Here is a 15580-nt window from a genome sequence, read left to right on the forward strand (position 1 = left end):
CAAAAAAATCTGGTTTTGTTTCTAAGTCTGAAGAGTTTTGTTACTGCAGTCTTGCAAATCAGATAGGAAATTTATTGCTTCAAGTTCTGATGCTTCTACCTGGCTTTGTTGTGGATTTAAAAATTCCTGGTTTGTCTTACTTGGCAAATAATTACTTGAGCCAATCAAGAAAGTTGATTTTTACAAACTAAATTAGGTGGGATTGTGGATTAAACTCAGAAGCCGCCTTTTTTAATGAACAATAAACTTTTGATTACTTTGAGATATAGAATTTGAACATTATCTTTTTAGTGCTAAAGATGGTCAGAAATTCATGTCTTTGATTCCCCCCCCTTTTTATTCTTCTGTTAATTTCCAATTTAAAGGAACACTTTATCTCCTAATAAACCATTTAGCCTTCAATCTCAATTTTGCATATCCCCAAATCTAACTGCTGAGTGCTTTGCCTTTTTTTTTTTTTTTTTTTTTTTTTAATTATTTTGTTTCTCTGTCCATCTCTGCCTTCTGCAGGGGACATGCAAAACCTGAAAGGAGGCAACAAGGGAAATGTTACTTGATGGCAGAAGCACGGCACTGGTGTTGGTTGGAAGGGCACGGAAATAGGGCCATCCAAAAAAATGCACCAAGCGAGCCACGGCTTTATCTGGCTGAGCCCTGGCAATGTGTGAGGAGGGAGGTTTTTCGCAGCCAAGCTGGGCTACTGCTGCCCTGGTCGCCTGGGGAAGGAGAGGGTTTGAGTGACGTGCAGGCTGAACCTCCACGCCTGCAAGCCCTTATTTTCTTTTTTCCTTCCGTTAAACCTCGCTCTTTTGCTCCTTGCAGCTCAATCACTTTTAGAAGCATCTGCCACCAGTGCAGACAAGCGGCTTTCGGGAAGCGAGCCGGTGGGGGTCAGGAAAGATGAGAAACGAGAGGTAAAAATCTGGCCAGGCGCTTTACAACATGAAAAAACTCCTTCGCTGTTGCCGGGGCCCGGGGCCGGGTCGGGGCTTCCACACGCCGGCGGTGGCGAGGCCGCTTCTCCCACGGGGGAAAGGGAGCGCGGGGAGCCGCGGGCCCCGCCGGGGAGCGGAGCCCCGAGCCGCCGCTAGAGGCGCTGAGGGCCGCGTCGCCGGGCCGGGAAAGGGAGGCGGACGGGGCCATTCGCGCCGCGGGAACGGGGGGGGAACGCGAGGCCCGGGCGCGGCGCCGGGAGGCCTTCGCGGGCGGCGGAGCGAGGCGGGGGGCGGCGGGGGAGGAGGGCGCGGGGGGTGGCGGGCGGCGCTGAGGAGGCGAGGCGGGGCGGCGGCGGTGAGAGGGCCCGGGGAGGGGGAGGGGGGGTGGAGTGGTTGGGGCCGGCGGCGGCCGCCGCGGCGGCGGGGTCAGTTCTCTTTAGTGTTTGCCGATGTTGGAGGCGTCTCCAAAGTGTGTCCCCGGGAAGCAGGTAACCGGGCCCGCGGGGGCGGCCCGGCGCCCCGCCGCCGGGCGGGGAGGCCGTGGGACGGGGGGAAGCCGCGCCGGGCCAAGCCGGAGGCGGGGGGGGGGGGGAGGGCTGCTTCAGCCATGATGTCCGAGTCCCCGTCCCGTTTCCCCCTTCCTGCCGCCGGGGCGAGGGCTCCGCCGGCCCCTCGGTGCCCCCCACCTCCCCGGGGCCGGGCAGGCACTTCTGCGCCACGGCGCTGCCGGCCCGCTCCGCTCCGCTCCGGCGGGGGGCGGCGGTGGAGGAGGCACCAACCCCGCCATCCGCCCCGGGGCCCCCGCCCGCCTCCTCCGCCCCTCAGCGGGTGGCTGGGGGCGGGCGGGGGCACAGGTGGGCCGCCCCGGCGCCGCCGCCTCCGCGGGCCGCGGAGGAGCCCCCGCCACTGCTCCCCCCGGCACCGAGTCCGGCTGCTGGCGGCGGCCGTTGCGCCAAGGCCGGGCCGCGGCCGGCCGGGCCGGGCCGGGCCGGGCCGTGCGGCGGCGCCGGGCTCGGCGGGGACGGCGCCGGGCCTGCCCTGCCTCAGACCTCGGGAAGTAGTTGGGCGCGACCCGAACTTGCCCCCCGTCCTTCGGCCCGGCCCGGCCCGCCCCGGCCCGGCCCGCCCTCACCGGGTGGAGGTGCGCGGCCTCGGGGGCGCTGGGTGGCAGCTCGCCGCCGGCGGGGCGAGGGGCGCCGGGCATTCCTCGCCCGCTCAGCGGCGCCGACCCCGCGGCTCGGCCGCCGCCTGCTTCCACGTCGTGTTAATCGCCCCCGCTTTGCCGGTCTCGCGCTGCCCCCAAACTTCGGACAGGGCCCGAAACTTTGCCAGCAGGACTGGGCTCTCCCGCTCCCAAAATGGATGTCGGCGTCTCCTCCACGAAGCGGTGGGCAGTGGGGCGGTTTGCTGGCCTTGGCCCGGCAGGAGGGCTCCAGGGCTGTCACGGAGGTGGGGCTGGGACCCAGGGGGGCACTGCCGTTAAACGGCCTAGCCCAGGCCGCTGGGGCGGCGGGCGGCATTTTCCCGGTGTTCAGGTCTCTCTGGTGGGAGAAAGTTTGTCTCGATCGCAGGCAGGCCTGGAAGCCACAGCCATGCCCTCCTGGGGCAGCGTGGGCTGCTTGGGGCGCGCTGGGAGGGCGAACCCCGCAGCGGAGCTGTTTGCCTTGTAGCGCTCAGGGTCCCACCCGCCAAGCCAGTGATACCCAAGCAAAAAATTTCCCCACAGTGCATCTGCCTGGTGTTGCCTTACAACCAGCAAGCGGTTTCTGTGGATACCAAGATGTAAGCTTCTTGGGCTGTGCTTGGAATGCTCCCCGTGCAACTGCCATGGTACTAAAAAAAAGTTTACGTTATACAAAAGAGTAGATGAAGTGTTGCTGTTGTAGCCCCTCTCTTTGTGTGAAACACCATCTTGAACAGTAATGGGGAACGTGCGTGAATAACCATGGCGTTGCAAGGCACAAGTAAGACTATGCTCCAGTGTAACTAGGTGTAGTTGCACTGCGCTTCTGTAAGCGAGCATATATTGCTGTATCTTGCTTATGTTACTAGTGGCATCAAGCTGTGCAGGAATAAGGTCTTCCTGAGCTGTGTGGTAATTCCAGGTTAGCAGTCTACACCAGTATAATAATGTATCTAAGCCATTTACTAAATACAGGGAGGTTCTGTACAGGTTTTGTTTTGACATTGCTGCCTATAAACAGTGCCAGGCTGACAGGTTTCTGAATGAAATCTTTTTTCTAGAAAGCCAGCAGCAGTGTAAGATTTCCAGTACTGATTTCCAGCCACTGATCTTAGCTTTGCCCTAGAAAAACTCCTGGAGAGAGAGATTTCTGCTCTTGCCTGTCTTTGCTAAGATTCCTATTGCTGACAACTAGGAACAGGATTGAGACTGCCTGCTTGTTCATAGTTTTTGAGGGGAAAGGGCAGTTCAGATTTTCTTTGCTTTGCAGGGAACTTTTCAGCGACGTTGCTCAGCTTTAGCAGAAGTCATCCAGCTTGGGTTCAGTTCAGGCTGTAGTCTGGAGGCCAAAGTCTTTATATATCTTGTTGCCAGCTTAAGCTACCTTGTCCCCCAAGAATTATGTCAAAATAATAATAAATTTGAACAATCTTACATCCTGAATTGTGAAAGTAGTTTGTAAAGGAACTTCCTAATTTTACTTGCAGGAAAACCTGATCAGAGGTGTTTTAATCATAGAATCATAGAATAGTTTGGGTTGGAAGGGACCTCTAAAGGTCATCTAGTCCAACCCCTCTGCAATGAGCAGAGACATCTTCAACTAGATCAGGTTGCTCAGAGCCCCGTCCAGCCTGACCTTGGGGCATCTACCACCTCTCTGGGTAACCTGTTCCAATGTTTCACCACCCTCATTGTAGAAGTTTCTTCCTTATATCTGGTCTAAATATACCCTCTTTTAGTTTAAAACCATTACTCCTTGTCCTATCGCAACAGACCCTACTAAAAACTTTATCCCCATCTTTGACTTGACCAAGTTTAAAAAAGCACTTAACACAATCAGCTCCTTCTTTGGGTGCAAATACCAGGCTTGATTTTCCTACACAGGTTTATAAACATAACTCCACTGAAATCCTGGTTTACACTGGTGTGAATGTGGGAAGTGAATCAAATACTATGTGTTTTATTCGTAAAGTGTCATGAAAAGTGACCTTGGGAAGGTTAGGCAACAGGCTGTAGTGAAGCAGATTCTCTGATTCCAAGACTGCTTCTCCAACTATTAGGAAAGCTGCACCTGTCATGCTCTATCTAGGCAGTTTGTTTTGACCTGCCCAAAATACGTGGCTATTGATTTGTCAGTCTTCAAAAAGACGGAAAAAACCCTCATCAATTATGTCCAGTCCTTCAGCCCAAAATACATCTTCTTGTAATATCATACCATTGGAGAGCAGGCCTTAGAAAGTGTGCAGGTTTTAGTGCCATTTTTTTTGGTGTATACTTCATGAATACTTGTATACACGTGCACAGATTTTCTCCCATTGGAGAGTCAAGTATCTGCTTCTTCACATGGGTCACACTGATGTGGTGGGGAAGGACCTAACCCTGCATCTTTTTGGGATAACTGTAACAATGTAACTCCTGTTAATAAGCCACCAAAGCTTCACTTTTCCTTCTCACATTGATTTCCTGTTAGCAACAGCAAGATCTGTAAGATAGGAGTTAGGCCTGTCTTTTGCCAGAACCAATTATTTTGCATTTCTAATCTTTGGGTCACACATAGACTGTATTTTTCACAATAATTCTTCAATTTTCTCTCTCTTCCAAAAAGAGGAAGAGAAACAAAGGCAGAGAATGGCTCTTTTATAGCTGCTATGGGTACTGATGTCAAAATCCACATGGGAAACCAGGAATCTCTGCTACCCCTTTCTGTCTTCACGCTTCTCGGCTGTTTCTGTTGCTCGTTTCACCACGTGAATGCTTGTGAATACACCCATGTAAGAGTCGAGCTGCCGGAGGCCCTGCCTGGGGCTCTCACCCCGCCAGCCCGCTTTCACCTGCTTACTCTTTGCTGACGGGTACCATATACGCGGTCTCTGAAACCAGCAGGTCAGAAGGATAAGGCAGGGGTTTCCATTTGGTTGAGGGGCATATGGAGCATGAGGCTGGAGTGCTGCGAAGGCAGGCCAGGGAATGGGGCTGGCAGGTTTGCTCAGGGAGGAGAGGACTTATGGTGCAAGGAGGGAATAGAGTTGGTGGGAGCACATGACAGACTCCTGGAAGAGAGGAAATGGAATCCATGTATAACATTTATATATATATAAATATAATATATAAATATATATATATAAAAAATATATATAAATATACATATATAAAAATAAAAAGTCTAGGGCTCTGCATTTAGGGGGTCTGCTCATTGTCAGCGACTAGCCGTGATCAGCATTATCCAAAGTATGTTTGCATTAAAAGATCAAGAGTTCAGTAAAAATCTGAGAGATGTCTTGTCAGGCGTTGTTCTGGAAACTATTTAGAATAAAAAAAATTGCTTGTCACAACTCCTAATCTAAAAATGAATTCTGAAAAACCATCTGTGGTAGTGTAATACTAAAGTCACATGTGTGTCTCTAGCTGCTAGTTTGTTCGTACTTCATCTCAACAGAACTGTTTTGTGTTGTTTGGGTTTTTTTAAGCTGGTAGTATTTGGAAAGTTTCCCAGTAGTGAAATCTGTACTCCAGGGTCACAGTGTGCTCACCTGTGTCGTACCACATGTTTTTTTTTGCTTTAGTCAAGTACACTTCTGTATAGTACATCACTAGTATGTTACAAATTTATTGATACTTAACCAAATAAAATCAAACTATGAAATTTATTTTTTTTTTCCTGGTAAATAACACTTTTTTGCATATTAAATTATTTAATTTTGTGACATCAGTATATTTCTGTATCCCCATAATCTTCTAATTTAGTCACCATTAAAATGATGGGGGGGGAGGCCTCTTTTTAGCCTAATTAGAAATCAGTGTTTGAGCATAGATTCCCGTTGGTGTTTGTGGACGACCCTGGTGATAGCCAGCGGCTAAGTATTATGGTGAGTATGGGTTAATCTGCTATCCTTAGTTTCTGGGAAAAGACAGCTTACTAAGATGTTTACCATAATACCACATGCTCGAAGGGTATGTTTACAGTCTCGTCTTCTGAAAACTTCCAAAGGATCGTACCACCAGTGGTCACGCTTCCAGTTTTGCCGCTTGCCAGCTTTGAGGAGGCTGTTTGCCTCCAGGCTGAAGGAAACATTTTTAAGCATAGGAGACCAGAAGTTTCTTGCAATGGAAATGGTCACCTGTTGGAACAAGAAGAGTTCTTTAAGAGACGAGGAACCTAATTTTTATTGCTATTGCTATTCTTAGTTTCTTTTTTTTTGGCAGCTGTTACGTATCTGTAGTTTCCAGTTTCTTATACAATAAACCCAGTTAAAAAAGTAGTGTTATACAAATATAAGGAAATTTCAGTACACTAAACATGCAGATTAATGTCAGTAACTGAAGTTGTCTGGATAAGTAACTGGCTGTAAGTGACAGAGACCTTCTTTCTTGTCACCCAGAGGACACATCCATACGACTGATACATTTTGACGGGAAGAAATCAAGATACACTGTTCCCAAGGTGAAAGTGCAGAGCTGATACAGAGCAATGTTGGGTCAATTTGTAGCGTATCCAGTTGTACTGGTACAAATAAAGAAATGAAATAACAAAGTCTGTAGGAGTTTTGGCTTTGTTATCGAGATAAGAACAAGAAATAATCTAAATTTCCTGTTAAAAAGTCATGTGGGTTTTTTGGTTTGTTTTGTTTTAATTCCACCCCCCCTTCTGATCCTTCTTCAGTCCTGGATACTAGGTTGCAGGGCTTTTTTCTTTCCAGACTATGGGAAATGTTTTCTCTCTGCCTTTTGGTCCAGTCTTATGTATCTGAGAGTACTTAAACCTGCCTGCTTCGAACTGTGTTCCATCTGTCCCTCAAGTGGACATTGCCAGTGGGTATTTTGCTTAAGAGTATACACCTGAGAGACATTCCTTTTGTACCTGTTTAAGGCCTGGGAATCTTAATGAATGACTCCAGAGGGATTTTCTTGAAAACCCTTCTGTCCCTCTTATAATTCAGTGCAACACACTTACTAGTCTTGTATGAAAAAGGGTCTTCTCAGCTTCTGCACAGCAGCTAAGGCTGTCTGCCCTTCATGAAAGGGGATGAGAAGCTTGTTCTGGATCAGGAGGCAGGTAAAGCTCATTCTGGTTTCTCAGAGATGTTTCTCAACATTCTCTCTTAGCTGAGTCCACAGGGTTAGGTATGGGATTTGACCTCTTCAGAAGGGAGAAGGATCCGCATCATCTTTTCTGCACCCCTCTTCTGCTGGCTGGTGTTTATCACTTAGAGCCTTAAACACGTGAAAAGTCACTGAAGATGCCAGGACTGGATCCCATTTCCATGATGGAGTTGTCATTCATGAGGACATTCTGGATGTGGACTTGCAGGCAACCGTAGGTGTTTGCTAGGTCCCAGGAGAAGAATTAATATAGCACTTTTCTTTAGCTGTTATATTGCAGGGCTTTTCTGAAACTGGCTGTTCCACAAATTACTGTCAGTGGCAGCTCACCAGAGGAGGTGGCTTTGGAGGCCCTTTTTCATGTGACCATTAAACTATACATAAAACTTTGTCTCTCTTTTTCTGGTTCTCTTCAAAGCCTATGGCACTCAGAGCCCCTTGATACTTTGCAACATTCACCTTCATTACAGGTGGGCATGAGAGCAAACTGCTGCTGTAGCTGGTGAAGCGGATCTTTAATACCATAGCTTTAATACCATACTTCAAGTATTTTAAGAGAGATGCAAGCAGCACCTTACCCATTCTGGATCTGAATTTTTTTTTTTTTTTGGTCATGGTAGTACTTTGAACCTTTTCAAGGCTTTTAAGCCAACTCTGTGCTTACTAGGAATTTTGACATTAGCACCAAAAAAGCAGCAGTTTTATTTGCTATCATTGCAAATACTGCCTGGTACTGTTTACCTTTGCTCAGGCACCTCATAGCTGACAGGAGCAAGGGAGACATAGTTACTATCAAACTAATATACCTAATATATCCCCAAGATAGGGCAGGACAGAGCACTGCAGGTGAACAGGGTTAGCCGAGGCAGTTCTAGTCCCAGGGCTGACTCTGCTTTTCAAATGTGTGTGTCTTTGCTATTGCGCTGGATTGCAAACCTCTGCTCCACAGCCCTGAGGTCTGCACTTCTACCTAAACTTCTGCTGCGTGTCATCACAGCCTAGATGTTGAATGGCCTTTGGGCTGAGAGCACTCCTTCCCTTTGTCAGCGAGGAGCATCCTTTTTTGCAGATGAGACTGTGTTAAGCGTATATACGTAGCCAAATAATGCGTGTTCTGTTGGAGATCCTAGAAAACGGGGTCCTTCTTCCCTTTGGAAGTGCTTTTTGTTTATTTGATTTTGATTTTGAAGGTAAGGGACAGGAGTCTTAACTCAGTAGTGAACAGAATCATTAGCTCCCTGCAAGTTCAAAAGCAAGTTTGTTCTTTCACTCCGGTTTAGGATGATTCCAAAGTCACAAAAGCTAACTTTACCCTGCTGAAGCTAATGGCCCTGGAGTCCTGAAAGTACAGCAAGTGGTGAGAAAGACATTCCTTTAAAGGGCAGCTCAGAGCATCATCCGTCCATCCATTCTGTCTCCAGGTAGTCGTGAGCCTATGCTCTTGCAAACAGTGTTGTAATTTCTCATATATGCAAACTTCTTTTTCACTTTCACTCACTTCTAGGTGCTGTTTCCTTTTATTTTGAATCATTTCATGTTACCACTGAATCAGGTTACACGTTTAGCCAGAGTTGTCCATTGTTTTATTTCCAACTCTTTATTTGTGTAAAAATACTTGAAAGAATTCCAAATTTTAATTCACAGTTTGTTTACATGTTTTCCTGTAGTAGTTATGCTTATAACTTCCTTTGGTCTGGGGAAACAAGTTATTTGGAATCATCAGCTATATGGATGGAGAGCTCTTATTTGCTAGCTTATGGTATATCTTACTTGGTACTCCTAAATACTAGTACATAAGGAGTTGGAGCAAAAAGTCTGGTTTTGTCATGCTGGTTCTGTGCATTCACGGTGTGCTCAATTTGAACCAAATCTCTTTACCAGCACTCGTCTTTTCTGTTGTTGGTTGTTAGTTTAGTATCCTCCTCACTGATTCAACTCCAGAGATTAACCTTTTGCCATCCTGCCAGATGCGTGTAGTCTCTGTGCTGCAGCAGAATGTGTGCTCAATGTGCAGCAAGTTTATAATGTTTAGCTGATGTTTAGCACTGATCATATATCCAACAGTTTTTCTTCAGTGTTTTCTGCCTTTGCTAACTCTGAAAGGTTCTGTAAGTATGCCACTAGGATTTTTCCCTCTTCCCAGATTGTCAAAATCTTTCTTCTATAATCTGTAGTTTCTTCCAAAGATAAATAATTTATTTCACTATGTTTCATCGCACAACTTCATAATTTCTGTCCAAAGCATGGCTTTGCTACAAGGAATCAATAAGCGACTGCTGTCCTTGTGTACTTTGCTGAATTGTTGATGATTCTTTTCATTCTCAGGATGCTTGAGGAGTCTGCATCGATAGCTGCTTGCTGCGTGTGGCTGGATCGGTTAGCTCTGTTCCCTTTGGCTTTCTCTTACACTCTTCCAGGTGCATCTCTTCCCATCTTGTTTGCTGGAGTCCAATGTTAGTAGCCTCAGATCACCACTGGCTACATATGATCTGTCCGCTTCCTTAATTTTTGGACTCTTTGTTTTCATTCTTGTCGAGCTGGGCTTGTGTCATCAGTTTTGCAACAGTTTATGACCTTGCCCCCAAGCATAGCATCTCTAAACTGTTAATTTTCTCCAGTTGAAAACTTATATTTTTGTGCTTTTCTTCAGTCAGAGAACTTGGTACACCCAATCCAATACTCGGTAATTATTTTACCTTTAATCATTGACTGAGGATAGCTGCACTTAAAATAGGCAGGAGGCTCTTTGAACGCATTGCAGAACTCCTGACCTGACAAGGTACTCTATGCCTATGAGCAGAGGTCCCATTCTGTCCCTCAGTGAGCTCTCATGAGCTGTATGTTGAAATTATCTTATATCCAAGCATCGCAAAACGTGTCTATGGGAGACCTGAGATAAGAGGGAGCTCCAGGAGTGATTCATGAACAGGAGATGGCAATTTGACGCCAGCTGCCTCTAGGAGCTGCAACTTCTTGGAAGCTGTATGAGACTTCAAGGTGGGCATTAATCACTCTAGCTGTGAAATACTGTTTTTGTTTAAATACACTTGTGAAGAACAAAAAAAGGCACACAAACCAGAATTGTATCTGCTTCTAACAACAGAGCACAACACCCACCGCTTTGTCCACTGAAACCTCCTTCTCTGAGGATCTTGTAGCTGTTAATGATGGGGGAATGATTACGGTGTGAGGAGGGCTAGTAGCAAGAGCTGTAACTTTTTGCAAAGAAAAAGGTGTGTTTCTGCTACTTCACTAAGCTTTCTTACTTGAGATGATCTTGAGAAGTAGTTTGTCACAGGCAGTCAAAGAAAACCGAGATAATTTTCTGAATTCCATTAATAATACGCCATTTCTAGTTAAGGAATAAACTTTGAGTCAAGAAGCAACTTTTGCCTGCTTCAGAACAAAATAACAGTTGGAGGGATGTTTTACTTAGAATAAGAGTATTTTGTAATTTACAGTCAGTCAAAGCTTATTTGAGATGTTAGGAATATAACTACTAGTTGCTAGCACAAATTGAAAAAAAATACAGCTTTTAGAAATATGTATGAGAGAAATTTAAAAATATTAACTAAATAAGAAACTGGACTCTTGGAAGGAGCTCTGATAAGACTCCAATATCACAAATAAGAAAACAATTACAGCTTTGATGCAAACGAGTCTGTAGCGGCAGTGTGTTAAGTCTGAGTCATGTTTTTTTCATTTACTTAATCCTCTTCTGCAGTTTTAAGCTGATGATTGATTGTTAAACTAGTGGCTTAGGCTTCCCTTCTTTTCAGCTATTTTTCTTCATGAAAAAGCTTAGTAACTCATTTTTGTTTAACCTAAGGCGAATGTGGTTTACCTGCCCATCATCTGCAGTAAGATGGTGTGATGACCTCTGTATATGATGTTAGCCAATAACCATTTCTGTATAACCCTTTGAGTCTCAGGGGCATATTTAAATGGTTGCACTTGAATGACTTATCCCAGAAAGTAAAAAAAAAAAAATATTTTCAGTAATTCATTCCACATTTTTCTAATCTCATCTTCTGTGTTCACAATTTCTGGAATCACTAAATTGATTAGTTGTCTCCTTGAACCTTTCTGATAGGTTTTGTGTGGGTAAATTTTGAGGTATCCCTGAAAATTCAGCTTAATTTGTGTCAGTGTTGCCTAGAGTCTCTCAATTGTCCAGCTCTCCCTTCTCCAAGGATTGTGCAACCAGGTGAGGTCATCTTTTCGGATGTGACTGTCTATCGCAGAGTGTCTGGGGAGATACAAGTTTTCAGTTTTCAAGAAGTCATAGGTAGTTTACAGTCATGGTAAGGAAGAGCTTTAAGGAATTACAATACTGGGCAGCCAGCTTTTGTCCTTTGGATTAGTGGTTGCTCCCAGTTGCAGTAGATGAATACAAAGAAGGATATTACCCTCTAGTGTCGGGGACTCTGTGTGATGTCCTGCCTCTGATCTGCAAGACTGTATAGGCTAGTTTTTTGGATATACTTCAAACCATGATGGATTTTGGATATGGAAGGCCTTCCACAAAAAAAGCTCTGATGATCACCTTGCTGTTTCATGGAGGAGTTTCACATTTTCTTCTCTGTAATAATTCAGGGTATCCTGGCTGGGTCAAACTGATGGCTGTGTCTGAAGCAATATTCTGTTGATTCAGTGTCTTTTCTGGGCATAAATTTTGTGGCAGCGTGAGAATTGGGTCAGCTCATATTGGCTGTTGGAAATTTCCATGGCTTTTTGATCATCTTCTCTGTTTTCTGGACAGCAACAATAAAATGAGACAAACTTTGTGATGAGTTTATCTTTGTAAAGTAGTGGACATTTATATGAAACAGCCTAATCTTTCCCCGTTGACCTTTGGGTTATAAACAGGTTGAAAAGCATTGAGATGCCCACCTGGCTCAGTTTCTGATGCAACAGATTGACTTTCCTTACCTTTTAGTTTTTTTCTGGCATTGAAATCTTCGAGTTGATAATCTGATTGATATCCCTTGTCATTTCAAATGGGAGTTTTGTAATTAAGCTTCCTGAACTTCCCTGATGCCAAGCAGCTGTCCCCATGAAATGTTTGCTCTGGTTGCAGACTGCCTTCTCCAAGGGATTTCCGAATGCTTGGGTTTTTTGTATTGTTTCAGCCTTTGCTTCGGTGATCTTTGGTATCAGTGAGGTGGTTTAGTGAGAATAACAATCCTTTTTTACCATCGTGGTTCAAGATTAATATTAATAGTTTCTCTACTCAGGATCTCTGTTTCATGTCTGCCTGTGAAGCCTCCACTTGAGAATTCAAGTGGCTGTCCAGTATACACAGGACCTGACTATCATTTCCCTGTTAGAAGAGAAAATTAGCCATGTGTACAGGTTGGGGTTGTTCAGTTTTGCTGTATGCAGTAAGATACACTGTGGCCTGAGTTGCTCCTTTCTCAGCTTTTTCATGTCAGCCTTGCTGTTGCCAGGGAGGCAAGGGAAGAGTTGCATTCCTGCCTGTCAATATGCTCCAATTTCTGTTAAGTTTCTCTTGTTACAAATTTTTAGGCTCTTGCACATGCAAATGTTCACAATTACAGTCAGTGCCCTAACCTCTGCGTTTTCCATCATTCCTTACAAAAAGACCCATCTTAGGCAAATATACTAGGTGGGGAACCTCCCTGCAAGGGAGTTTATTTGCTTCTGTAATTGTGTCTGTTAGTTTTAATAAGGTCCATGATTGCTTATTTGTCGGAGACAGGTTTGGCAGTAAACTTTGAGTAGGCTTCAGTTGCCTGTATTTTGACATCTAGTGCAGTTTGAGACACTAAGTTATCCTGTCTACTCTTCAGCTGCCACTCAGCTGAGTGTTTTAGCTAATCCTAAATTAGAAGCCTGCTTTTTGATCACCTTGAATAACTTCCTGAATCCGCTGGCTGTATTGACTAGTGGTGTAACACATTTGTTTAAACACAGATATTATTGCCATTTCCTTGCCTTTTCATGTCGGGGTTTATCTGAACCATCTGCCACGTGCAGTGTCAGCTGTGGCATGGGTCTTCTGGGAGAGGACTTGTGCTTGTTGAAGGCAGAGCTGATGGAATATGCAGGTATCCAGATGTGGTATCTTAGGACATCTCAAATGGCACTGGTGAACCATGGGTGGACTACTGAGTTCCATACTGTATTTCCTTTGAATCCTTGCTTATATTGTCCTTAGACACCTTGCTTATATTGGGAAACCTAAATTATAGATGTCTTTAATACTTACCTGAATCCTCATATCTCACTGTACAGCAGCGCCATACGGTATGGTGTTGTGGTGTGAGATACACTGTGCATGTAGATGGCCTTATAGATCACAGGTTTTTCATATTAGTTACTTGTCTTTTGCTGTAGTGGCTTAAGTAACTTACTACATCCAAAACAGTTGCTTATTATATTTGTTTGCTCTGTGACATATACTATGTATTTCAAGTTGTGTGAATCTTACCTCGATTGCAAGATAAGCCTTTTCCGTTCTAGCCCCCTTGCTAACACATGATAATTAAATGGCAACAAAAATCCCCCCCTTTGCCCATTTTGTTGAATGAGAAGATCTTAGTTTTTAGTCTTTGATTCCATAATTAGTTACCTTATTTGTCTGGTCTGGTTTTGTTTGGAAATTTTCCTTTCTTTTCAAAATTACACAAAGCTATTGTAAAGAGAGTCATTAGAGAAGGATTGAATCGGTGACAAATGTAAATAATATGTATTCCCAAGTAACGGTAATCTGGTTATTGATTTAGAGACTTGTGCTTCATGTAGCATCTTGGATCAATATAGTATTGGAGATTAGGGAACCGATATAGTTTCATGATGAAAGAAGCCTGGGAGATGAAGCAATTTCTAGCTCCGTATTCTGAGTCTTAAGTCCTTTTTTTGTTTTGTTCTGTTTTAATCTGCTTGTCCTGTGTAGTAATTCAAAAGAGAAGTTGAGCTGACTGCTGTTTGAAGAACCGGCTAAAAATGGTTATGAGGGCAGATTTTTAATCTAGTCAATTTCCTACTTATTTTTTTTTTTCCAAAAATACCTTCCTGCCTCTCCTCAGAAAGCTGCTTACTGATCGTATATGGGAGTTTGCAAAGGATATTCCTCTGTGGATGATAATATCCTTACAAAAACAACTTCTGTGTTTTCTGAAAGTGTGATGGGATTTAATGTTCTGACCTGGCATTCGCTGCAGCTGCCTGGCCCTGCCTTGCCTTCCCCGGGGGTTTATCTGCAATGCTCTTCTGCTCCAGTCCAAGAGCAAAGGAGGCTGCTTGTAAGAAAGTGTAGCATTTAGTCAGTCCTCAGGGGCTGGGTTTAGCTCTGAGCAAGTAGGGGACCCTTTTTGTAATCAAGCTTTGCATCTCCTTGGATTTTGAGTATCAGTCCCTAATATTCCGTGTCAATTCACCTTCCTTTTTGTGTACATTTTTGTCTTTGGTTGTAAATTATTTTAACAAAATAACCAAAATAAAAGAGTTAGTGATTCTGCCCGCCCCCCGCCTTATACTTCAGGAAAGTAAAATGCTTTTAAAGCCTAACGTCACTTGCTGTCATGTATTACTTAGTTGTTCATCTGGACATAGCTACTGGCTAATTTCCACGGAAATTAAGATTCTCCAGTGTAAGGCACTGTAAAAAAAAAAAATACAGGCCACAGGTTTCTGAAGATGGAATTGTCAGGGATGAGATCGTGGGTTTTGTGTGGAACGGTGTGAAGGACCTGAACTTCAGTGTACTGTTTGTGAGTGAAGCTAAGCTGATTAGCAGGAGTTGAAAGGGCTAATTCCTTGCACCCGCTCCAGGTCAGGAGTTTATGGCCCTCCCTGTATAGGGAGGGATGCTCCTCTGATCTTCCTCCTCACCCGCGCATGAGCTGGTTCAGTGAGGTAAGTAGACAGAAAAGTATTAGCTTTTTGCTGTAGGGGAGAGAGGACACGGGATTGCCCCCTGCTATGGCAGCAAGTAATTAGATAAGCCTGGCTGTTGGCAAACCACCCCTAGTAAGGCAAAAAGCAACAAATTGATGGAGGAGCAAATGGGGAGGAGAAACAGTGGGGACCAGCAGAAATATGTAATATAGGATATAAATATAGACCCTGTGCAATTTCATGCGTAGTTTGTCAATTTTGCCTGTTTAAAATGTATAAATAAGATAAATTTTGTTAGTAATTGTAGATAACCATCTGCTGACTGTTGTTTTAAGTCATGCTGTTGCTAAACTGCTACTGTGTGGCTATCTCGTTATTTGATTTTATAGAACAGAAAAGATTGCATTAACAGCTGCTCTGAAGGTAATGCAGAGCTGTGTGTTTTCTGTCATCCCCAAATAAGCTGCTAGATATAACACAGTAAAAAGAAATTACACAA

At 44.7% G+C, this 15580-nt stretch overlaps 1 protein-coding gene across 4 annotated transcripts in view; it reads left to right on the top strand.

Moving 5' to 3' along the window:
- The first annotated feature begins 1353 nt into the window (after positions 1 to 1353).
- STAU2 (staufen double-stranded RNA binding protein 2) overlaps positions 1354 to 15580 on the top strand; it is a 175353-nt gene continuing 161126 nt past the window's right edge. For 3 of the 4 annotated variants that reach the window (XM_082308942.1, XM_082308944.1, XM_082308945.1), the window contains exon 1: positions 1354 to 1423. The gene's annotated coding sequence lies outside the window, so the exon portion shown is untranslated. Of the gene's footprint in view, positions 1424 to 5514; positions 5985 to 15580 lie in introns of those variants that run through there. The other variant, XM_082308943.1, reaches the window with a different exon arrangement.

The sequence above is a fragment of the Platalea leucorodia genome (assembly GCF_965183815.1).
Source record: "Platalea leucorodia genome assembly, chromosome: 1".
NCBI classification, from domain to species: Eukaryota; Metazoa; Chordata; class Aves; order Pelecaniformes; family Threskiornithidae; genus Platalea; species Platalea leucorodia.